Genomic DNA, 26517 nt, shown 5'->3' with positions numbered 1-26517 from the left:
CTTGGTTCCCATAGCACTTGCGAGGTTCTTCCGGCTCTAACGGCTCAAACTTGCCAGGTGCCATCTTTGTGATCACAAGTCGTCCAATCCCTAGTTTGTTAGGTTTTCGTATCCTCTGCTTCTTATGCCTCTTTTCGGTACCGGCATCGGTGCCGGTATCTTCCCCGATGGTACCTTCCCCATCGGTCTCGGCGCCGCCATCGGTGCCGGCACCGTCGGTGTCGGTGTCAGTACCATCATCGAGGCGGACCTGCAAACCTTGCTTAGCAGTCAAAAAGTCGAGGTAGTCTTGTTCACCCTCATAGTCCATCTCGTCTGCATCTTGGTCAGAAGGCCCAGTTTCTTCGTTGTTCGACATGTTTCCTATGATTAAGTGTCCTCATTTATTTCTAAAAGTATGAATAAATGAGAAATGAGATAAAAAAGAAATCTATGTGCCAGCACTCGATATGCCAACTATGTAGCACAAATCATGCCTTTATTCATGGGAAATTTCGGCATGACCTTTGCTAAAAAATGGACATATCGAGCGCCTGAAATTCACCGGAACGGAAATGAATCAACATTCCGGCGTAACATAGGCAACTCAGATCATTTACCAAAACATGACATGTCCAAAACATGACATATCCACATATCACATGTCCAGTTCAAATTTGCATATAAATTCAGCAAATTTTGAAACCTATCTAAATTCATAACTAAATAGATAACCTAATTAACATAACTAAAACCTAAGTAAATTAACCCTAGCTAGCAGAGAGAGAGGGGGGGTGGTTTACAGAGGGTGCAGGACGAGGAGGCAGGCCCGACGACGGCCGAGGTTGGGAGGGGAGGAAGCAGAGGAGGGAGGCGAGGGCCGACGGGTCAGGGGCGAGCGCCGGCGTCGGGAGCGAGCGCGCCTGGGTCGGGGGCGGCGGGGTCGGGGGCGAGCGCGCCGGGGTCGGGCGCGGCGGGGTCGGGGGCGGCAGGGTCGGGGGCAAGCGCGCCGGGGTTGGGGGCGAGCGCGTCGAGGTCGAGGACGGGCGCGGCGGTGCAACGGGGCCGGGGAAGAGAGAGTGGGGATTTGGGGGAAAAGAGGCGGGATGAAGCAGGGAGAGGGAGAATTTTGGGTTAAGTGGACGTTGCAGTAGCACGTTTACATGAAACGCGCTACTACTACCTTGACTAGCTGTAGCGGTTTTCTGCAGAAACCGCTACATCTACCTTGACTAGCTGTAGCGATTTTCTGCAGAAACCGCTACTGCTACCTTGACTAGCTGTAGCTCTTTTTCACTAAAGCGCTACTGCTATAACCAGTTTCCCTTTTTTCTTTTCCTCAGCATAATAGGAACATATATATTACATCATTGGACCCTTGCATAATAATGGCTAAGTGTGTATACAAAATAGGAACATATATATATATTACATCATTGGACCCATGCATAATAATGGCTAATTAAGTGTGTATACAAAATAGGAACACACACACACACACACACACACACACACACACACACACACACACACACACACACACATATATATATATATATATATATATATATATATTATATCATTTGACCGATTCCTCAGCGCTGGCATTTTCATTTTTGAGTCAGCTTCTTTCCCTTCTTGTTCGTCGAAGAATAATTGAGCCCCTCATTGTGACTTTGCCTTTTCCATGGAGTACGATTTTTCTTTGGTAATGTAGTATTGATTCTTCTTTTGACGTATACTTCATCATCATCGTCATCTTCCCTCATTGGGTTGCCGTACTGATCATAGTCTTCCTCGTTGGCGACTCCATCCATTCCAATGATGTTGCTTTTGCCTTTCCTCACGACAACACGACTAGGATTGCATGGGTCGGTTATGAAGAAGCATTGTGTCACGTGCTTAGCGTGTACCCATGGCTCGTCTTTTGCGACAGCGTTCACGGTAGCGCTCTTGGCGTCAGGTATAGTCATGGTAGTGAAAATCCGGCTTTCTCTTTCGACATTCTTAGCCCATCTGACACGGAACATCGTCGTGTTGTGCAGTCCAGAGTAGTCAAGCTCCCAGATCTCCTCGACCCTTCCATAAAATCGTTCAGTTGCGCCGTTGTCGCTGCCGGTCATGCATTCCATCGTCACCCCTGAGTTCTGATATTCATCACTGTCCATATCTTTGGCCTCCGTGTAGAACGTGTATCCGTTGATATCATATGCCTGATAGGTTACGAGGTTGGGCGAGGGGCCATGTGCTAAGGCGTATATGAGCAATCCGTCCTTAGAGCCCTCCTCCGGGGGATTAGCAATAATATGCTCTTTGCACCAATACAGGAAAGTGGAGTTGTGCTCTCTAGTAACTTCGGCGTCCGTCCTGCATACCGCCCGGTCATGATACTTCTTTGCGATAATTTCTTTGTGCAGTGCCACGAAAGGATCTACCTCGTCTAGGTGTTGTAGCACTACCAAGTTTGCTCTGTCAAAGTCGCTGCGTCGATCTGAGTATGCCACGTGCAGTTCCCTGCGACCGTTGCAGTGACCTTCTCCTTCGAGCCTCCCATCGTGCTTGTTAACGGGCAAACCAACACTAACACCAGGCGGCTGGTCTGCGCCATATAGAAAATTCTCACAGAAAGAGATGCACTCTTGTGACAAATAGCCCTGGATGATGCTTCCATCCGGACGGGACATGTTACGAACGAATCCTTTGATGATCCCATTCATCCTCTCAAACGGCATCATGTTGTGCAGGAATGACGGACCCAGGTCTATTATGTCATCCACAATATGGACACACAGATGTACCATCACGTCAAAGAACGCGGGCGTGAAGTACATCTCAAGCTAATTCAGTATCACAACGATCTCTTCCTGTAGCCTTTGGGAGCTGCTTCACACTGATCGACTTTCGAGAGATGACGTCGAAAAAGTTGCAGAGACCAATAAGCATGTCACGGACGTGCTTGTCCATTATCCCTCTAGGGGCAACAGGTAATATCTGCGTCATCATCACATGACAGTCATGAGACTTCATCCCGCTGAACCTTTTCTTGTCCATGTCTAGATATCTACTTATCTTGCCACAGTAACCAGAACTAACTTTGACTCCGGTAAGGCACTTAAAGAATTGATTGATCTCAGCCTGACTTAAGGTGAAGCAAGAAGGGGGGCAATAATCCTCATTCTTTATTTTCTTGCCCTTCTTCTCCCGTGCCTCTGTCTCCGTCTCTGTCTCGTTTGACATTTTACATGGCGGCATGTGCAGATCTTCCCTGATTTCCAAATCTTGCAAGTCTTTTCTTGCCTTCGGCCCATCCTTGGTCTTATTCGGCATGTTCATCAGTGTTGCGAGCAAGCTCTCAAGGACATTCTTACAGATATGCATTTGATCAAGGCAATGAGGTGTATCGAGTTTGTGCCAGTACTCCAAGTCCCAGAACACAGACCTCGTCTTCCATACCTTCAGCAGCGGCTCCGGCGCCTTTCTCATCGTCTTTCCCGGCGCGGGGCACTCCTTCCAGTTTTTCAACAGCTCATCGATTTCGGCACCGCTCTGCTTACGTGGAGGTCCTCGATGCTCAGCGTGACCATTGAATAGATCCCCACGGTTTCTCCACGGGTCATCCTGTTCGAGCCATCTTTGATGCCCCATGTACACGATTTTCCCAGACCCGCCATCTTTCCTTGACGTTAGCTGCTGAGACGTCGTATCATCCATGCACCGCGTGCATCTGCAATATCCATGGCACACCTGGCCTGCCACATATCTGTAACCAAGATAGTCGTGCACTGTCGTGATCAGCGCGACTCTCATGTTGAAATACTCGCCTTTGCTGGCGTCCCATGTCTTGGCCGGTGTTTTCCATAACGTGTCTAACTCCTCCTGAAGTAGCCCCAGATACAAATTAACATTATTTCCTGGTTGTTTTGGCCCTTGAATAAGCATGCTCATGTGAATGTACTTCGATTTCATGCACAACCAGGGGGAGGTTGTACATCCATACAAATACGGGCCATGTGCTATGGTTGGTGCTCTGGTTGCCAAACGGATTCATGCCATCGGTACACGCACCGAGCACGATGTTCCTTGTATCACATTCAAAATACCGATAGAAGCTGTTCAACGCTCTCCACTGGCTTCCATCCTTGACGTGTCTCAGCTTCGGATCATCTCCATCGTCGGGCTTCTTCCTCTCCGCGTGCCAGCGCATTAGCTTTGCTTCCTTGGGATCTACAAAATACCTCTGGAGACGGGGAGTGATCGGTAAGTACCATACCACTTTCTGGGGACATTTCTTCCCGGCCTTCTTGTATCGAGAAGCATTGCACACTGGACAACTTGTTTTTTCCGCGTGCTCCTTCCGATAAATTATGCAATCGTTGATGCATGCATGGTATCTAACGTGTGGCAGATCAAGAGGGCACACGATCTTCTTGGCCTCATCAACACTACTAGGACATAGATTACCCTCGGGAAGAACATCCTTTAGGTACTTGAGATGCTCATCGAGGCTAGTGTCGGTCCATTTGTTTTTAGCCTTCGTCTTTAGCACCTGGAGCGTGAAACTCAAGCGGGTCACCTCAGGATTGCAACCATCATACAATGGAGTGTTCGAGTCTACCACCAGTTGCTCCAGCTTAGCCTCCTCTCTAGAAGCAGCTCTCTCAGTACTCGTCTCCTTGCGAAGCAATGCTTGAACATGAGGGTCCCGCACGATTGAACTTAGTATCGATGAACTCTGCTGCGTGGAGTCCATGTCGTTCTCTCCGCCGCCATGTCCGGCCCCTTCTCCGCCGCCATGTCTGGCCTCTTCCCCGCCGCCATTATCGATCATCTCTTCGTCTTGCCCCGTGTCATCATTGCCTGCCCCGTCGGCATCCTCAACATCGTCATCCTCATCTTCAGTTATCCACCGAGTATAGCCATCCATGAAACCAGTCATGAGCAGGTGTGCTTCGACACGACCATCGACATGGGGGTCAAGCCAAACTATTCCTTTGCATTTTCGACACGGACATAAAACCTCTGTCAGGTTATTTTCCTTCATGTCCTGCACCGCCGACCGCAACCACTTGTCCACCATCGTTCCACTGACCATTGTGAACTCTGCACGGTAATAATAAACAAATTGATTATAAAAATGCGTGCATTCATCAAAGTCATACAAAATTTCGGCATGACCTTCCTTAAAAGTAGGACATATATAGATCTAGAGTTTGCCCGGAATTCACCAAAATGGAAATAAATCAACATTTCGGCAAAACATAGGCAACTCAAATGCACAATTTGGCGTCAACTCATGCCACACACACAATTTCCATAAAAATATCACACACACATGCATAAACATATTTCCATTTTGCAAAAGCATGAAATATTAATCACACCTCTATCTCGAGATTGAGCACACGATGGAGATGATGATGTAGGGAGGTCAAAAGTGCACAAAGCTCTTCTTGACAAAGAAAGATCTAGTTAGGGGGCAAATAGGTCACTTAACTAAATGCTACATCTACCTAGCTAGCTAATTTGGGAGGAGACAACTTCAACTAGTGGAGGGGGGAGGAAAAAGAGAAAGGAGATGAATTAATAGAGGTGGTGTAGTTATAGCTAGGAGTAATGAAGAGAGAGAAAGGTAGATAGAAGAGGGAGAGTAATGGGGGGAGAAGTATTGAGGAAGAAGAAGAGTGAGAGAGGGAGGATGTGGGAGGTAGGGGAAAGGGAGGAGAGGAGATGGGGAGGGGGAGGTGGAAAAGGTGGTGGGTCCTGCGTCTTAGCAGTAGCGCGGGAGAGAAAGCGCGCTGCTGCTAAGAGCGTAGCAACAGCGCGCTTTCCTGTCACGCGCTACTGCTAAACGGGCCAACCCTGTGCACATTTTCAAAATTAGCAGCAGCGAGGTGACAAAAAAGTGCGCTGCTACTATGGCATTAGCAGCAGCGCACTCCCTGGCGACGTGCTACTGGTAAACTTATGTCGTTGTGTACTGTCGGTGGATTTTTGTAGCAGTGCGGTTTAAGCATCACGCGCTACTGCTAAGTTTGCACCAGTAGCGAGCTTTCCGTAGCCGTGCTGCTACTACTTAGCAGCAGCGCCTGTTTTTATGCCGCGCTGCTGCTAAGATTCTGTGTATAAGGTTTTCCCTAGTAGTGAACCTTGTAAGTATTTGTCCTCCGGTACAACATCAAGGTCGATTCCTCTTATTTGATCAACCATTTGCCGTGTCAAAAATGCAGAGGGGGATGCAAGGAGCACAAGGCCTGCACATCCAAGCAAGTGGTAACATGGACTTGTACATGGAACATCCCAAGCGCAAGCAGAGCTGCGGTGAGCCTGTACAACAAGCTAGCGTAAGTCCCTGCATTTCATTTAATTCGTACTGGCATTTGTGTATGATTTGTGTGCAGTGGCTGATCCATGAATTCAAGTTACCAGGGACGAACATTTAACTTAAAAAATACGAAGGCACTTGCACTCCGGAAATCAACATAACTTGAGAAATGTGAAGCTACATGCACTTTGAAAACCAGCTAATGATCCAAAGTAGTTCAGTTTATAAACACTAAATGATGCAAGCACCAAAAAAACACAAAATGCAACATGGTGTACAAGGACTACAAACATGGTCTGTACCTGCTTGAATTATTCGTTCTCTGGCTGAAAATATCAAAGTGTAATTGCACGTATAACCAGTGCGCAAACTACATATCAATATATCTATCCTGCACAAGTATGCCAATAGTTTCAAACAACAAATTAGAAAAGTATTTATGCTATGTTGTCATGATACGGGGACTTTCTGGTAGATGGCCTCGACGTTTCCTCAAGCTATGAAAATGCACTATAATTTGCTTGTCATCAATGCCTGCAAATCTCTGTCTCTCTCAACCATAGTAGATCATCATTAGACACTAAATCCTTCAATGAGCTTGCAAAATGCTTGCATTAGATCCCTCATTAGACACTATATGCTCATCACCAGGAGCATGTAAAATGTTTGCATCAAATCCTTCATTAGCAGTCTGTTCATTAGACACTTCAGGCTCAAGAACAACATGAGCTTGTATGTTTGCACCAGAAACTTGATTAGATACATCAGATTCAGTCAGTTCAGTATTGATTGGGGGAGTTATAAAATAAGTAGAAATTGGTTTCATTTCCTCATAGATTCCCTACATACAAGCAGTTTTACAATACCGCCAGGTTTAACTATTGGCCAGAAATTGAAGAGTTGAATTAGATATAATCAGGGATGTGATGTACCTGCTCGTTGCGCATGCTACTCTTGCAATTAGCGACTGTCCATTTGCGCAAGCTCGATGCCATGCCCGTGCTGCCGCCGCTGCCTCCCACGCAGGCTACACCTAGGGTTGGATCTTCATCTTCTTGTCCTTCCGTTCGCTTGAAGCCCGGCGACTGCCCTCCAACGAGGGCGCGAGGAAGTGCTGTGTTGGTCTGTCCAGCGGCGGCTAGGTTAGGAGCGAACCAGACTGGAGGCTGGAGCGAATGAATTGGGATTTTTCCTGCTGTCGATCGATATGGGAGGCGCTCGTTTGGGCCGCGAGCCTGCTATAGGGCCTGCCTTGCACTTATGTTATTGTCCCATCCAAATTGAAACCTTTTTCTTCATTTTTTACATTGCCTGCTCGTGCGTTGGGACGAACAAAACTAGCGTGGGCCAACCTAGATGACTCAAACTAGGTGCACACTTTCCAGCCACCTGAGGCGGCCGCCCATACCAGCCCCTATGGCGGCATCGCCCCTTTTTGCGTGTATGATTGGATAGTGAAAAATATTCCAGTGGCGCTTTTGATTTACCCACAGAATGGTTGAATTGCTTGTTTCTATGAACTGAGTTCGCCAATAATGTGAAGGATGCCAGTCTTTTCATCCTATTGTAGATTGCTTAGATCTCGATATGCCAAAAGTAATCGCATGAAATATACAGTAAAAGCCAGTGTGATGTGTTTGGCTACAACTAGTCTGACTACACGTCCTCATATAACATATCAAGGACGCACCATCTTACCAGATTAACCATTCGACTTACCCATGCAGTGTGGGAAGAAAGAAGTATTGAGACTGCGTATCCAAGGAATTGATGCCATGGACTCCTTCATACAACCATGTAAGCGAAAAAGAAGTTGCAGTGTGCATGTACAAAGAACTAGCGTAAGTTCAGTTACCTGCTTCTCGGAATTTTAGTTAGCCACTTATTGCAAAATTGTTTAATTATGTTGCTTGGCTTAATTTAGTTTGCTACTGATTACATAATGGCATAGCCTGTTAATCATATTGTAGACTGGCCTATCTATGTGTTTGATACTTACTGTTAAGAATTACCTGTTTGCCTTAACTTAAATATCTACTTATTTGTTTAACTGCTTTGCTGCTGCAACAGCGGGTTACAATGATGTTAATAACTACTTTTCAGCATCCAATTGAAACTCTTTAATTCCTTGTTTGTTTAACTAGTTTGCTGTTATAACTCCTAGTTGAGATGTTTTGCTAACTTCAACTTTTCTGAATCCAATCGGAACTTTAATGGCAAAACAGGTTAGCCCAAGATCAAAGAGCGAGGTCCCCATGGACGTTGCATCATCCCACAGCAGTGGCACCGGCCCAATCGTGCATTATGAATTGCCAACTGCGGATGCTCTAGAGGCTAAACTAGTGGTAGAAAGAGATTCTGCTTCTGCACTTAGAGATGAAGTTGACATGTTGAGGAAGCAAACAGCACAATCACAAGCAGTACTCAAGACAACCATTAAATATTTGGTGGATTTCAAAACGAAGCAAGCTGAGACTGACCAGATTGTTAAGGTCCTGAAGGAAAAAAGGAAATTAAATTCCTACCTGGTAAATCATAGGTGAAATGTTCTTTCCATAGTTGAATAACCTTTGTGTTGTCTGTTCATGTAATCAATCAAACCATTTGTTTTAAAGATCATGCAATAATTGTTTTTTTGTTTTTTTGTTTGTAATTTTATTTGAGCACAAGTCTGTATTAATTGATAAGACTCGGAGACATTTCATTTGGATTGCTGTGCCAGACCTACAAATATGCCAATCGGGCTGAATGTGCATTCAGCAATACTAGTATAGATGGACCATAAGTGGCACGCATCGGAAAGGGCCAAGATGCTGGCTAAAAAAAGGATGCTGTTGTAGCCAAAAAAAGTACAACGGCCTGGCTTATGTATGTTAGTTGATATTATTGATCCATATACTCTATAAGTGTTTATATGTCTGTTAGTTCCATGCATTCTTGGTTGATTGACTAGGTATTTGAATCTTGATACATTGCTTGTGTACATATCTAAATGGGAGTACACATTATGCTGCGTGTGACATTTGAGTTGGACATGAAGTGTTCCAAATATTCGAATTCACCTTAAACTGGATTCTAGTTTCTGAATTTGAGTATCGGCATTTGTAAACCATATTCATATATGACAGTGGAATACATCTTTGTCGTCCTTTTGAAGATATATAAAAACACATAGAATGATTTATAAAGATTCATATAGGAATACAAAATGGATTGGAATTTAGTTGCAAGGGTAAACGTGGATGCTTATTGTCCCAAAATTCGAAAGAAACAGCAAAATGTCCACTCCCACATCGGCTGCCCGAAGCCAAGTATTTGGGAGATGGAAATTACTGTCTACCCATTACAGGACAATCCATCAGCCCGATTTCCACTGCTCTAAATAGGGGTAGGTTAGTAACTTCAATTAGACGTGACACGACCGCCTCTGAGCCCATTCCGACACGGTGGGCGTCAAACATGGGCGGCAAAACTCATTTGATTCAAGCTCGTCCGAAAGACCTCTGTTTCTCCCTCCATTCCCCATTCATACACGGTGGGCGGCAAAACAAACTCTCCTCGTCTGAAATAGATGTAGGCTAATATTTTAAATAGGGGCAGATGTGTAACTTCCATCAAACGTGACACAACCGCCCTACCTGTCAGCCCATCTTGATCTTGATCTCAACCAGAAAATAGATCTTAACTTGGTTACTCTACTTTCTTTTCAGCTCTTAGAATTTAGTTCTTAGTTCGAAGCAAACAATGGATCCTAATTATCATTTCTCCGGTTTGCAGCTTCAAATCTGCCATGGCACATCCATAATATGGTTTAATTGATCATGCTTAGGGTTTAATTGATCATGTTGGTTCCATGGTGGTTTCTTTAATAGAAATCAGAGGGGAAACCCTCTTTTGCTAAAAAAATATATATGCTTAGAGTTTCCCCCTTTTATGATCACTATATGATCAGAATACGTGCTTCGTTTCATAATAACACTGCTCCACCCATCAAGCTAAACAAGCTTAGTTGTTCAAATACGAATCTGATATTATTAAAACAGAGTTCTTTAATTGGTCAGCTAAATGTTCCTAAATTAGTTTCGAAAATGCATGTTCATCGCTCGGGTGTGTATCTCTGTGTGTGGTCTGGTCAGCACAGTTGGGGAGGTGAACTTTGCATATGCAGGGGTTTATAGGGAGACACTCTCCTAGTTGAAAACGCAATGCATTCCATAGATAATCTGACTACTTTTTATGTTTTCATGAATCTCATATTCTGAAGAGCATCATAATGATTATGAGCTTGCGCGCATGAAAAGAATAAAGCAGAACAATGCCATGGCTGTCAAACTTAGCATTAAGGGACTGAAATCAAGTCTGGATGCAATGCAATGCAAACACTCTCCACCTACAGATTCATGCTCAGAATATGATCCTAACAGTGATTCTGAGCTAGAGGGAGACCTGAGTCAATGTAGATCCCTAGTGGAGGAGTCAGAGGAAGATGCCTTATCTTATTCACCCATCAAGGTACTTGCTCTAACTTTCCAAGGTTACATTGCTCGCACATATCTTGCAACTGATGCTTTGCATTGCTTCTACTTTGTTGAACTGCCATTAGCTTAGTTTACACATCGTGTATGTGAATACGCCCTGCCTATCCATTTTCAATATATATTCCATCTATCATCATACCATATTTATCCATTCAAATGCTGTTCTTGTGTATCAGACATTCAAAAGGAAGAGGGCGATTGCTGATCGTGGAGGAGCACAAGCAAAGTATTTGGAAAAGGTAGTGGCACCTGATAAATCAAATAGCCCATTAGGTGTAGTTGCAATATCACCTGACCCACAAAACACCCCAACTCTAGCAGACTCTAGCCCTACTACACTGGTCATTTATGATGCCCCAACTCAGCAGACCCCAACTGCAGCAAACAGTATGATTATGCCCGTTGACATAGCACCAGCTGTACGACGCAAAACCCCCATTCCAGCAAAGAGTACACCAAATCCAGTTGCCAAATCCCTTTTCGAACCAGAGAGAGCCCCAATTGCAGCAAATAGGACCCCTGTTCCATTTCTTCCCAGTTTAGAAGACGAAGCTTATGTTGTTGTCAGGAACTTTGTGCGCATCTTTCCTTCATGGAAAGATTATACCGCAGACACAGAACAATTTCCAGTTTTCCTCCGCAACTTACGCATAAGTAATGTACTAATGTTATTCATGGTCATTACTGCATATGTTTCTGCTGACAGAAGAGACAAGATTTCATTCTTTTAAATAGGCGAGGCGCAAACTGGATTGTGATGACGAGCAAGGGTTGGTTGTGCTTTTCAAGCACTCATTGATGAAGTATCGTTCCTACCTGAGGCAAGCGCACTTTGATGGCAAGCCTCTGAACAAAATTTCTGCAAAGTCTCTGGTGCTACATTTATCCGATAGTGACTGGAATAATCTCGTTACACATTGGTCTCGGCTGCAGCGTAAGGTACTGTCTATGATATCACATCACAATTTGAACTACATTTTTGCATTTGCCTTAATGTCTCACTTGTACGAAAACTATTAGCAGAAGAACATTCGTTCTCAAGGGACCACAGAATCTCGCAACTATACTGCACACTGCATTGCTCTTGTGAGGACCTCTTGCCCTGTATGACCATACTTACTTTCATAGCTGTTTGATTATGTAGCATCACTGCACATGTTAGCCTCATAATCGTCCATTTGGTGGACATTATAAGATCTGTATGGACTCTTACATAAATTTAGAATCAAACCAATGCTTTTGAAGAGGTTTAGCTCTGCAGTCCTCTTGTAAGGACTGAACGTGGTCTATCACTGTACTTACATTAACAGCTACTCCCTCCGTCCCATAATATAAGAACGTTTTGTACATTACACCAGTGTTCAAAATACTCTTGTATTATGGGAAGAGGGATTGGTTCATTTTGTAGCATTCTGCATCTTATCTCCCTCGCCCACCATTTACTAAAAAGATCAGATCTATATTTAATCTTACCAACAAGTAGAATACACAGACAATGCCAGTGCAGAAGTGTAGCCCATTGCTCTTGTCAGTACATTTTGTCCTGTAACGCTTGTACTTCCAGGGATTGGTAGTTGATTATGTAGCATCAATCTGCATCTTATCTTCATTATCCTCTACCCCTTCCAGTATTATCATATCTATAATTACTCTCTACAAAATGTAGAGTACAGGCAATGCTTATGAAGAAGATTCTGTGCTGAAATTCTTGAGTTATCCTTCCCTTGACATGGAGAAGGGCATTATAAAGCCGGTGTTAACTGTTAATGTAAGTCAGTCCTTCTAAAGCCTTTATCCTCAACTGCTGTTTAATTTTCTCATACTCCCTATCGTTTACTGCTGTTTAGTTTGCTGTTTCTACCAAAATGCATGTTCGTAAGAACCGTAAGTTCTAAGTTTTACTTATAAAACCAAATTCCTTATTCATACCATGCACATTACTTAATACTCCCTATATGTATGCTTGTTTTTGTGGATCTATAATCCAGTGTGTGGTGAAGCAGCCCACGTTTGCACCTTGTCATCTCCTGTTTTATCTTACCGATGTGGCTGATGATATGAACAGCATGCCATGCACATTATCCAAAATAGATACAATGATTTTCTTTGTCCTTCATCTATGCTTGTTATGTTGACATGGTAATCCAGTAGTGTGGTGAAGCTCCCCGCATTATGAACAATGCCAAATTATGCTATTGATATTTTGAACATACTCTTTATTTTCTAATTTGAAACTAGATAGAATTTACAGAACAATTATCATCTTTGTTTATACACGTGGAAAATCTATCATCTCTATGCTTTGTTTCAGGGTGATATGCCTGATGGCATGCACAAGTCTACTGAAGGCTATGAGACAAACCCAACATATATTGCAGCAAAGAAGGCAAAACATCTTGAACATAGCGAGACAACCCCAAAGTCTTGTCTTGATGCAGTGTTCAAGTTACTTGACACTAACAGTCAGACAAGCTCACAAAATTCGTTGTCTAAATCAGTTCGACTTCTTCAGTCCCAAGTTCTAACAGAAAGGCATTCTGCAACTCAACTTCGACTTGAAGTCTTATCTCTAAGAAAGATTGCGGAGAACACCAATGAGAACCTCATCGCTAAACAGCTACACCTAGAAGCTATGACCGACATGCTAGGCCGGTCTCACAGCCTTGCTCAGCAGATTGCGCAGCAGTTCCCCCGCAAGGCTAACCTTTCTTGAACTGTCTTGGAAGTGGTCTCGGTTCAGTATTATTTTGTTACGCTGCAATGGTGCCCAGTTTTTGTAATCTGCTTCTACGTTGCGCTTTATGATCACTGGTGGCGAACTTCGATGCCCAGTGGATGTAATATACCTTAAACCCTTTATTGTATAGTGTAGGTTTATTCTAAGTTACTATGCCGTAATTTCTTTATTGTATAGAGTAGCTTTGTTCTTAATTCATACTAGTTACGCAGTAGCCCGAAATGACCACCGGCCCATGATTGTGTGAATCAAATCACGGGCTTTTAACAAGCCAAAATTGTCTCGGTCCTTGTTTGGCCCAATCAGATATCGGCTGCGAGCAGGCCGGATGCAAACAGGGCCGTAGTTAGGCCCAACTATATGACGGGCTTTTAACAGGCCGAATTTAATATAGGGCCGAAATGTTAAACAGGCCCTTAAAAGGCCAAAACTAATATCAGGCTGAATTACTAAGTGGGCGTTTAGCAAGTGGGCCCAAAAGCATAGTGTCCAGTTGACGGGCCGAATCTGATATGGGCCATAATTGAGCCCAAAGCCTCTTAAAGGGCCGGACCTGATCTGGGCCATAATTTGGCCCAGAACGTGGTAGGCTTTTAACGGGCCGGATCTCATATGGGCCACTATTAGGCCCAGAGCATGGCAGGCCATTAATGAACCAGATCAAATATGGGCCGACATTTGGCTCAAAACATGGCAGCCAGTTAATGGGCCGGCCTACTAGGGTCCTCAAAATCTTGTGGGCCTATAGCTGGGCCGGCCCATTAATGTCGGCGAAATCTTGTGGGCCTTTAGCTGGGCCGGTCCATTATGACCCGCAAGAATCTTGTGGGCTTTACCTGGGACGGCCCATTATGGCACACAAAAATCTTGTGGGCCTTTACCTGGGCTGGCCCATTATGGCCCGCAAAATCTTGTGGGCCTTTAGCTGGGCCAGCCCATTACGGTCCGCAAAATCTCATGGGCCTTTAGCTGGGCTGGCCCATTATGGTCCTCAAAATCTTGTGGGCCTTCAGTTGGGCCGACCCATTTAAACTTGATGGGCCGGTCCACGTGTCAACATATCATAGGCGCGTCTCGCCCATTGGATGAGTTGACACGTGTCTCCTCCAGCCAATGATGATTTTATACGTGGAAAATCCCCATTGGTCGGGGCTGTTAACAGGTTATCGGATCCAAAACCCAACCCGATAGCTTAACGGTGTTCTATTACGGTGGATGCCACGTGTCGGTCACCCTTGACGAAAGCACTTCTGTGACGCGCAATTTATTGTCATGGAAGTGGACACTTCTGTGATGATAATTTTGGTAATGTCATGGAACACTTCTACGACAGCACAGGTATGACTATCTTGATTCTGTCATAAATTTGTCATGGATGTACATGCATGACAAAAAGCGACCTACTGTGACAAACACATATCATCACGGAAGTGTAATTTTTTTGTAGTGATGCTCATATTGGCTTCCACATATTCTACGAAGATCTTTATCGGTCAGACCGCATAACAACATACGTTTTCCCTTTGTCATCGGTATGTTACTTGCCCGAGATTCGATCGTTGGTATCTCAATACCTAGTTCAATCTCGTTACCGGCAAGTCTCTTTACTCGTTCTGTAATACATCATGCCGCAACTAACTCATTAGTTGCAATGTTTGCAAGGCTTATATTCATGTGCATTACCAAGTGGGCCCAGAGATACCTCTCCGACAATCAGAGTGACAAATCCTAATCTCGAAATACGCCAACCCAACAAGTACCTTCGTGTAAGTGCATCTAGTGCCCCTTAGTGATTTTGGTGTATTGAAGACTTATAGGTTAAGGATCTAATGAGTTTATGAGTGTACACATGTCTATAAGTCTATGTGGAGTTTGATATTTACAGAGAAAGTCGACCCCTAAAAATGAAGTTCTTCAGCTGAAGACTTTGGTATTCTGAAGACTTTCTGAAGACTTTGAAAGTGAAGAAATTGGTGTGACCTTGAAGACTTGGTTTTCATTCGAGGAACATGAAGCTTGAAGAGTTTTATTTTCGTAGTTTCATTTTCTCTTTCTTGAGTCATAGGAAACACCGTAATGTTAAGGGGGGTCGAGGAAATACTAAGGAAAAATTTCCATGTGATGCTCAACTCAAAATCCTACACCTACCAATCCCTTCAAGTGAAGCCATTGGAAATCTCATACAGTTCAGTCAACTTCTTCAGTGACAGAGAAGCAGTTCTTCTGGTCACTGAGGACTTTGTTTTGACTGAGGAGTTAGGAATTCGCCAGTGCGGATTGCCTACACAGTGAGGAACATGATAGCCCTGAGGAATTTGAACCTCAAATTTCCGCCCGTTGCTGCGCCTTGTGCCAGCTGTCCCAAAATATCTTATCCACCTAACGGTCATATCATTGAAGGGCATTTATGTCTTATCATGTCGGGCTGCTCCCTAGGCTATAAATAGCCGCCCCAAACAACCACTAGCTGGTTGGCTGCTCCGCGAGAAACTGACACTTGTCATTTGAGAGCATCCCATCCTCCGAGGACTTTGAGCGAAAATCATCGAGTGAGGAAAATCCAAAACCCAAATGCAAACAGCTACAAACCCAAAGTGATTGAGCATCACTGAAGAGATTGATCCTGTGTGGATTCGACGCTTGTTACCTTTGAAGACTGTGCTTCTTCCAGACGGTTAGGCGTCATGGTCTAGAGCATCCAAGAGGAATCGTGGATCGCCGAGTGACCGAGTTTGTGAAGGTTCGGAAGTCACCTGAAGACTTACCACGAGTGATTGGGCAAGGACTGTGTATCCTTAGCTCAAGGAGAATATGGTGTGGACTGTGTGTCCGGGACTGTGTGTCCCCATGTTTAAATACCTAGCCGCTCCAACCAGATGTACAACTGAGACATCAGTTGGAACTGGTCTACCAAATCATTGTCTTCACCAAGCCAACTGGTTCTATTTCCTCAATTCTTTCATTTCCTCAGTATTGTGTTGCTTGCTTGTCATATCTGTGTTTGAAGACTTTGACTGAAGACTTTCTCAATTTCCTTAGTTCAATTTCTTCAGTCTATTTGTCTTCATCCTGTGTTATCCTGTGATTACGCTTTCTGTACTCCGTGCTTGTCTTCATTTCATCATGATGACTATGCTTATCTTCTGTTATGTTTACTTCTGAGTACTTATTCTGCTGCAAGTAGTTCTTCGCTAAGGAATTTCCTCACTAGCAAATTCCTCAGTGAAGAATTCATAAAAATCGCCTATTCACCCCCCACTAGTCGATATAACGCACTTTCAATTGTATCAGAGCAAGGTACTCCCTTGTTCTGTGTGATTTTGGTTTAACCGCCTGGAGTTTTAGTTATGTCGACCGCAGGTATGATCAAGGTGTCTGCTGGGTGTCCTACCTTCGATGGGACGGACTACCCCTACTGGAAGAATAAGATGCGAATGCATCTTGAGGCAATTGATAACGATCTCTGGTGTGTTGTGGAAAATGGTGTTCCCTCTGTCTCACCCTCACTAAACGCTACCGACGTGAAGAGATTCAAGCAACTCGATTCTCAAGCGAAGAATATCATATGTGGCCATCTGAGCAAAGGACAGTATGGAAGAGTGAGTGCTTTGGAAACTGCCAAGCTTATCTGGGATAGGCTGTCCAAAGTCAATGAAGGAGTTTCAACTCAGCGTGACTCTCGAGTTGATGTTCTTCGCAATCTCTTCAACCGCTTCAAAAGACTCGACAATAAAAATGTTCAGCAAACCTTCGATCGCCTCACTGACATCTCAAATGAGCTTCAAGCACTTGGTGCCACTAACATCACCGACCATGAGGTGGTGAAGAAATTGTTGAGATCGCTTGATTCCTCATTTGATACTCTGGCATTGATGATACAAGAGCGTGCTGATTACAAGTCACTTGACCCCGCTGATATCCTCGAGAGGCTAAATACTCATGAGTTCCAGCTTGCTGAAAAGAGAGATCTCTATGGTTCGAGCTATGGCAGATCACGTGCACTAAAGGCCAAGGCAGTATCTGAGTCCGAAGATGAAGACTCTGGTAGCAGCCTTGGTGACCCTGAAGAACTGAGTCATGATCTAGCACTCCTCGTGAAGAAATTCCAGAAGTTCTCAAGACGTGGTCGTTTTGGAAGACCCTCAGGGAGCAATGTTTCCTCATCCAGTGACTACAAGAAAAGGCTTTGTCACAAGTGCAAGAAACCTGGACACTACATTCAAGATTGTCCTCAGTGGGAAAAGGAATCAAAGAAGAAGAAATACAAGGATTACAATTCTGATGATGCGAAGAAAAAGAAGAAATCCTCAAAATCTTCATCATCAAAATCCTCAAAGTCTTCATTTCACAAGAAGAGCAGCTCCAAGAAGGCTCGGGCATTCATTGGTAAGGAAATGGACTCTGAAGCTGAATCTGAGGAACAAGAGGAAGAGGAGGCATCTGAGGACTCCGAGTCTGGTATGGCGAGCCTAGCCCTCGCTACTGCATTCGTCAGCAAGTCTATCTTCAACTCTAAAGAAAATGACCTCACCAACAAGGCTGATGAAGGCAATGATGACTACGCTCCCACCTATTGCTTCATGGCTAAGGGTGCCAAGGTACTCAAACATACCTCCTCTGAATCTAGTGAAGATGAATCTGATGAAAATCTTAAGCCCAGCTACTCTAAACTTGCTAAGATTGCTGTAAAACAACAAAGGGCTTTTGAAAAGGTTCAAAACATGCTAGACAAAAGTGATAATATGTTGGGTCAAGAAATGGATCGCACTAAAATCTTGACTGAAAATCTTCAAAGAATTCAGACCAGGTTTGATAACCTTCAAGGTCATCATAACACTCTCTTATCTGATCATGAGAAGCTTTATTATGAATTTCTTCAAAGAAAGCAAGATCTTGAGAAGTTAAGAGTGAGTTAGGAAGATCTTCAGAAGGAGCGTGATTCATTACTTGCTCAACAAATCAGCGCTGCTCATGAAGAATTTGTTCCTCCATGTTTGAAATGCATTGAACGTGAATCTGCTAATTCTTCACCTGAATGTTCAAATGCTTCTAATGTTACAAATTCTTCACCTGCCTCTGCTATCACTAATTCCTCATCTGAGGACATTGCTAGTATCACTGACGATGCAGGGCTGAAGGAATTGTACATGACAGGCATGTACAAAAGCCTCAAAGGGCATCAGACTCTTTGTGATGTGCTTAAAAAGTAGACCCTCAACAGGAACCCTAGGAAAGAGGGTATTGCCTTTGAGAGGAAACTCAATGCTGATGGTACATATTGGAAGCCTGAGCAGTACCCCAAAACCTCATGGGTTGCTGCAAAGGGACCTCCAGTTGATCCATCTAATTTATCTGGTTATACATGTGAATCTTCTCATTCTTCTGATGAGTCATTTGACTCCAACTATAAACTGTTCAAAAATCAGAATGGTGAAGTATTTGCTAGATATGTTGGCACTAACTGCAGGAACGGTTCCCCTATGAAGAAAATCTGGGTTCCCAAAAGGTGCCTTGAAAGTCTTCAGGTGAATGTCCTCATGACACCACCTGTGAAGAATAGGAACCCCAGATCAAACTCTTCATATGGACCAAATTCTTCATATGGATCCAAGTCCTCATACGGACCAAATTCCTCAAGTGGATCAAATTCCTCAAAAGGATCAAAGTCCTCATATGAACATCATCGTGCTAACAACTCTGTTTCGCAGGGAAGAGCCAGGGGCTATGAATATGAGCATTATTCTTCTAATCATTATGTTCATAAGTCCTCGAAGAATTTCTCTGCTTATTCATATGCTTACCCTAACTACTCTTATGTGAAACAAAATGGTTTGGCCTCTATGCCACCATTCTCATATGGAGCTCGCAGAGTGATGAACTCTTTACCACCCCTTCAGATGTGGGTGGTGAAGAAAAGGAACTAACCTCTTCTGCAGGGTCAGGTCTCCAGACGTGCTCAAGCGTCTGAAGAATTTGCTGGGGACCTGACAAAATGCCTGAAAGGACGAAGGTAATCATGAAGAAATGAACTTTCATTTCACACGTCCCCCTACCACTTTATTTGTTTTACTGCTTGATGAAATTGATCTGATGAATTGTGATATCATATTCTTCACTGCTGAAGTATATGAAGTTCGTAAGCTGCACTAATTCATCTGTAGGACGATCAACCCAAAGCCACTGAGTGGATCCTCGGTAGTGGGTGTACAAACCACATGACTGGTGACAAGAATCTATTGATGGATGCTCCCTTATCATCATCGCATCTGAAGCATATCATCTTCGCTGACAAAGGCAAAAGTCAGGTATTGGGTCTAGGTAAGGTTGCGATCACAAAGGATCGACACATGGACAAAGTCATGCTTGTTGAGTCCTTAGGATACAACCTTATGTCTGTCTCAATGCTTTGTGATCTTGATATGGTTGTTGTCTTTGGCAAGTATCGTTGTGTTGTGATTATGGAAGCTGACAATTCCAAAGTCTTCGAAGGCTTTAGGAGAGGAGACTTGTATATTGTTGATTTCTCTGCAGGCTCACAGCCAGCCGTGTGCCTACTTGCAAAAGCTTCAGAAGGATGGCTATGGCATCGACGACTTGGTCATGCAGGCATGAGGAATTTGCACACGCTTGCAAAGAAGAAGCATGTCATTGGCATTGAGAATGTCAAATTCCTCAAGGATCACTTATGCGGTGCCTGTGAAGCTGGAAAGATGACCAAGGCCAAGCATCCAGCGAAGACTATCATGACCACTACTCGTCCATTTGAATTGCTTCACATGGATCTCTTCGGTCCTAATCATTATTCTGCTGTTTCAAATGAAGCATCTCAATATGGCTTTGTTATTGTTGATGATTACTCTCGTTACACATGGGTACACCTTGTTACTTACAAACATGAAGTGCAGGAAGTCTTCAAACGATTTTCCTCGAGGGCTTCAACCAACTTTGGTGTGAAGATCAAGCACATCAGAAGTGACAATGGCATTGAGTTCAAGAATTCGGGTCTCGATGACTATCTTGATGAACTTGGTATTACTCATGAGTTATCTGCTCCTTATACTCCTCAACAGAATGGCGTCGTGGAGCGCAAGAACAGGACTCTTGCTGAGATGGCTCGCACTATGCTCGATGAGTACAAAACGCCTCGTCGTTTCTGGGTTGATGCAATTGATACTGCGTGCCACATCATCAACAGAGTATATCTTCACAAATTCTTCAAGAAGACTGCCTATGAACTTCTCACTGACAAGAAACCCAATGTGAGTTATTTCAAAGTCTTCGGTGCTAAATGCTGGATTAGAGATCCTCATCACAACTCTAAATTTGCACCGAAAGCACATGAAGGTTTTATGCTTGGTTACGGAAAGGACTCGCACACCTACAGAGTCTTCAACAACGTCCTTCACAAGGTTGTTGAAACTGTAGATGTGCAGTTCGATGAAACTAATGGCTCGCAAAGAGAGCACCTACCTTCTGTGATAGATGAACCAGCACCTGAGGACTCTATCAAGTTCAAGGCTACTGAGGATGTCATTCCTACTGAAGAATCTGCTGAAGAATTCATTCCAGAACATGAAGAACGTCGAGCTGATGCACCTAAGGAAAATGTCGAAGAAATTGATGCTGAAGAAAATGCTGATCAAATTCCTCAATGACAACCAGCTCACCATCGCATTGCAAAATAAGTGCAAGTGGAGAAGATCATCGATGACATTAGAGCACCAGGTCCTCTCACCCGCTCAAAAGCTTCACATCTATCTAGCTTTTGTGGGCACTATGCCTTTGTATCTATCATAGAGCCCGCTAAGGTAGATGAAGCATTTCTGGAGCCTGAGTGGATTCAGGCCATGCAAGAAGAATTACATCAATTCAAGCTCAACAACGTCTGGGAACTGGTCAAACGTCCAGATCCTCGCAAGCATAATATCATTGGCACAAAATGGATCTACTGCAACAAGCAAGATGAAAATGACCTTGTGGTGAGGAATAAAGCACGACTAGTAGCTCAAGGCTACACACAGGTTGAAGGAGTTGATTTTGATGAAACTTTTGCACCTTTTGCTAGACTTGAGGCTATTCGCATATTACTTGGTTATGCTAACCATCATGATATCATCTTATATCAAATGGATGTGAAAAGTGCATTCCTCAATGGTAAGCTTGAGGAAGAAGTATATGTTGCTCAACCCCTAGGTTTTGAAGATCCAAAGAATCCTGACAAAGTCTTCAGACTCAATAAGGCCCTCTATGGCCTCAAGCAGGCCCCACGGGCGTGGTATGATACTTTGAAGGAATTCCTCATGAAGAATGGCTTCACACCTGGTTCACTCGATCCCACTCTCTTTACTAAATCTTATGATGGTGAACTGTTTGTGTGCCAAATATATGTTGATGATATTATCTTTGGTTGTACTGACCAACGTTATAGTGATGAATTTGCTTATATGATGAGTGAAGAATATCAAATGTCTATGATGGGAGAGTTGAAATTCTTCTTAGGTCTTCAAATTCGTCAACAGCGCAATGGCATATTCATATCTCAGGAGAAATACCTCAAGGATGTACCGAGGAAATTCGGCATGCAAGACTACAAATGCATCAAAATTCCTATGCCCACAAATGGTCATCTGTGCACTGATGAAAATGGTATTAACTTCGAGCATAAGGTATACCGCTGCATGATTGGTTCTTTATTGTACTTATGTGCATCTAGGCTAGATATAATGCTTAGTGTTTGCATGTGTGCCCGATTTCAAGCTGCACCGAAGGAATCACACCATAAGCCTGTGAAGCATATTCTTCGATATCTAGCTCACACACCAACACTAGGATTATGGTATCCCAAGGGCTCGGATTTTGATCTCATTGGATATTCTGACTCTGACTATGTTGGTGATCGTGTGGACCGCAAGTCAACATATGGTACATGTGATTTCCTCGGACGATCCTTGGTCTGTTGGTCCTCGAAGAAACAGAACTGCGTATCACTGTCTACTGCTGAAGCTGAGTACATTGCTGCTGGTTCTTGCTGTGCTCAACTGCTATGGATGAAGCAAACTCTCAAGGACTATGGCGTCAACATGAAGAATGTGCCTCTCTTCTGTGACAATGAGAGTGCCATCAAGATTGCTCACAACACAGTTCAGCACTCGAAGACAAAGCACATTCAGATTCGTCATCATTTTCTTCGCGATCATGTGTTGAAGGGCGACATTTCTATTGAGCATGTGAAGACTGAAGAACAGCTTGCTGATATCTTTACAAAGCCCTTGGATGAGAAGAGATTTAGCAAGTTGCGGTGTGAGCTAAATATCTTAGAGTCTTCGAATGTTCTTTGAAAAGGACACTCATCCTAACACTTATGCAAAATTGATGACTTAGATGTGCAACACATGAAGAAACGTTTTTCTTCAATCAATGAAGAACAACACTTTAAGTGTGAAGAAATTAATGAAGAATTTGATTCTCAGAACCCTACGACAATTGTACGCGGTGTCTAAAATCATCATTCTTATACGGTGGGTTGCGCCACCACAAAAAGGTTGAAAATCTTCAATTTGAGTTTTTCCTCAATTTTGAAATTCCTCAGTTGTTCAAATTCTTCAACTTTGCAAAATCTTCACTGTTTCCATCGTTTTTCTTCATTGGCTATATATATATATATATATATATATATATGAGTTTATGTCCTCTACAACATTCACTTATGGCTAATTCTTCAAGTTGGTTTTTCTGCTAAGTGAATGTGATCGGACCCTTCCCCCTCTATGTTATACTCAATCCAATCTATTCACAAATTCTTCATGTGCGTTCTATTTGAAACTCGTTCAAAATCTTCACCGTGTCCTAGTCAGCTGAAGAAATTGCGAATGGAACTTTAAAACTAATCCTATCCAAATTTTCAGTTCTGCCGCTCAAACCGTTCCGCATCCCACGATGCATTATTCTATTCACCCATGATCTAACACGATCTCCACTTCACAGTACGTGGGTGACACATGTCGTGCGAAGGAGAAGGGTCAGGGGCACGTTCGTCCCAAAATCTTCGGGCGAACAGTTTTTTCACCGTGGCTATAAATACCCCGTCCCCTTCCTCACTTCTTTTACTCCGCTCGAACTCTCTCTCCCGCTCGAGCTTCTCAAACCCTAGCGCCGCCGCTACTCCATCATCGCCGGTGAGGAAGAGCTTCACTGCCTCGACCTCGTCGCCGTCGTACTCGCGCCGGCCATGGAAATCTTCACCTCCGCCACCGCCGTAGCCGTCTTCCTCCGCCGAGTTAGGGCATGGAAGATCTACATCGACGAATCTCACTTCTCCACCTATGTGTTCGTCGTGTTCTTCATTCAGGGTAATTAAAAGTTACTTTTACTGCCCTCTTTAATTTGAATTTTTTTACAAAAATCTTCAAAGGTGTTTTTATTCCTCAAATCCTCTCACACAAAACACCTCACATGTCATCTGTTCTTGATTCGTTTCTCTAAGCGTCATTTTTCTTCAAGATTCCTCAATTGTGTGGATCTTCGATCTATACAACTCTGGAACCTAAGACAAAGCACGCTTAGTGAAATTCTTCAAGACTCATCTGGTCAAATTCCTCAAACTTGTTCTTTTTGAAAAACCTTCTGAGAACGCATATGACCTCTCCAAATTCCTCGCAACTATACTCTGTTCACAGGTACTCATGTCCGCTGCTGAATCACTAGGTTCTCATCAACTTAACTCATTTGCAGCGTTCCTCAAAGAAAAATTGCATACTTCTTCAGAGAATTCGATAGTTCAAATTCCTCATCTAAAGAATATGGCAGACGGAAAGAAGCCGCAGAAAGGAGGTAAGAGGCCTGAGGTCATGACTGCTTTTGAAATCCCTAAGGACATTTACAAAGATTACTGCACACCTGATGAGGCCAAGTTTGGAAAGGAAAACAAAAATCAGCGTAAGGTATGCATACAGAGGATTGAACGGAGATGGGCACGCAGATGTAGGGTATACAGATATGTAACCCCAAAGTATATGAAGAAATTCGCACTGAATCCTTCGTGCCCAAGAGCCCCATTGGCACCTGGCCAAGAGGCAGATCCCACTAGCATCAAACGCGGTGAGGACTTTCCTGAAGAATGGGCCAAGCGCCAAGCCAAGTTGGCAAGACAAGCCAAAGAAGCAGTGAGGAAATTCAATGAAGACTCTGCTGCTGCTGCTACTGCTGCCACTGAGGCCTCTATCAAGCCGAGGAAATCTATGCCAAAGAAGCCTGCTCGTAATCCAAGTGCTTCACCAACAGTGCCCTCACGGCCAAGTTCCTCAGCTGCGCCCTCATGGCCAGAATCTTCAAAATCTTCAAGACCAATTCCTTATGCTGCTCCTGCTCCATCAAAATCCTCAGCTCCTCCTCCAAAGTCCTCAGCTGTTCCGACAAAGTCCTCAAAACCTGCACATCTGGCCACGTGCCAAAGGACCACAGGCATCTCCATTGCCTCTGGTGTCTCAACAAGTTCCTCAGCTGCACTAAATTCTTCATCAGGCCCCACTCTGCTGAAGACCAAGGCAACTGCTGGACGAGGTCCTCGGCCAAGCCCTAAGAAGAAGCATGTCGCCTTCCACGTGCCGTCTGAAGAAGGCAAAGCTGATGATGAAGAACTTGCTGATATCATCAGAGACAGACAAGAAAGGGCCGCTAGAGCCAAAGGCACACCTGTGCCACTGCTTTTGGATCCAAGGGCGATCCTCGATTACATTGATCTCTGGCACAAGGACCCAAATACTCCTATGCCAGACTTCAAGTTGACTCCTGGCCAAAGTCACATGCTGACTCATTTCATCCAAGAGGAGAAATGGAAATATGAGCAGGCTAGGCAGATCAAGAAGGCCCAGTACAAGAAGGAAAAGTATCTAAAGACCAACATTGTCAAAATGACAACTGATGAACTCATCAAGATTCAGTCTGAAATCAAAACCCTCAGCGACAAATTCAACTCCTACTATGCTGATTGGCAAGGAGCTAAAGTCAAATTTGTGAAACTGACTGAGAAGTTCACCAATGTTGTAGCTCCATCACAACAAGAAGTTCCTCAAGCTGAAGCTTCTGCTCAGCCTACTGAAGAACATGCCAGCACCACTGATGACTTTCAGGCTGCTGAAGAAAATGCTAGTTCCAGGGTTGATGACTCCAATCCAGCCGCTGAAGAAGTTGCCAGGGCATCCACTAGTGGTGCGCCTGAAGAAACTGAAGAAGTCAGGGCAACTGCATCAGTTGTGCCTGAAGAAATTCAAACAGATTCCTCAGCTCCTCCCGCGCCTAAACCAACTCCAATCCTTCCTTCTGCATCAGATGTGAAGAAAACCAAGGCTGTAGAGTGAGCTGTAGTGAAGAAAAGGAAAGTATCAGGTGCTTCAGAATCTTCAGCTCCAAAGAAGATGAAGCCTATGACCAGCTCGTTTGAAAATCCAATTGATGCTGTTCCAATCTCAACCATGCCATCAAAGGACCTTGTTCCTTTTGGTGAAGACTATGAGATCCCAAGCGGATCTGATGAAGAAACTCAATCTGCTGCTTCGTCAGAGCAGATTGATGAAGAAATTGAAGTGGATGCGATCCCTTCAACAGCTGTTGTATCCTCACCAATGCCTCAGTTCACTGCTGAAGAGGCTGTTCTTGAAGAATTGGAAGGTGAAGACGTGGATATTGGAAGTACAACGCCAGTAATGAATGATGACTTTTGGGAAAGTCAGCACCCAAATTCTCCACTCTTCACCCTGCTACTACAAATTCCTCAGTCCCTTGGAGCAACAGTTCAAATGGGCTCTAAAGAAACTCATCCCACCTCGTCTGTGCGTGAAGACATTCCAGCCACTAGTGCTGAAGAAACTGCTGCTGCTGATCATGTGACAACACAGACTGCACCTGAAGAGGAACCAGAAATTCCTCAGACTAATGAACCTGAG

Source organism: Triticum aestivum, chromosome 7A (genome assembly GCF_018294505.1).
Source record: "Triticum aestivum cultivar Chinese Spring chromosome 7A, IWGSC CS RefSeq v2.1, whole genome shotgun sequence".
NCBI lineage: Eukaryota > Viridiplantae > Streptophyta > Magnoliopsida > Poales > Poaceae > Triticum > Triticum aestivum.
The sequence above is the reverse complement of the archived record's forward strand: the minus strand, read 5'-3'. Positions refer to the sequence as shown.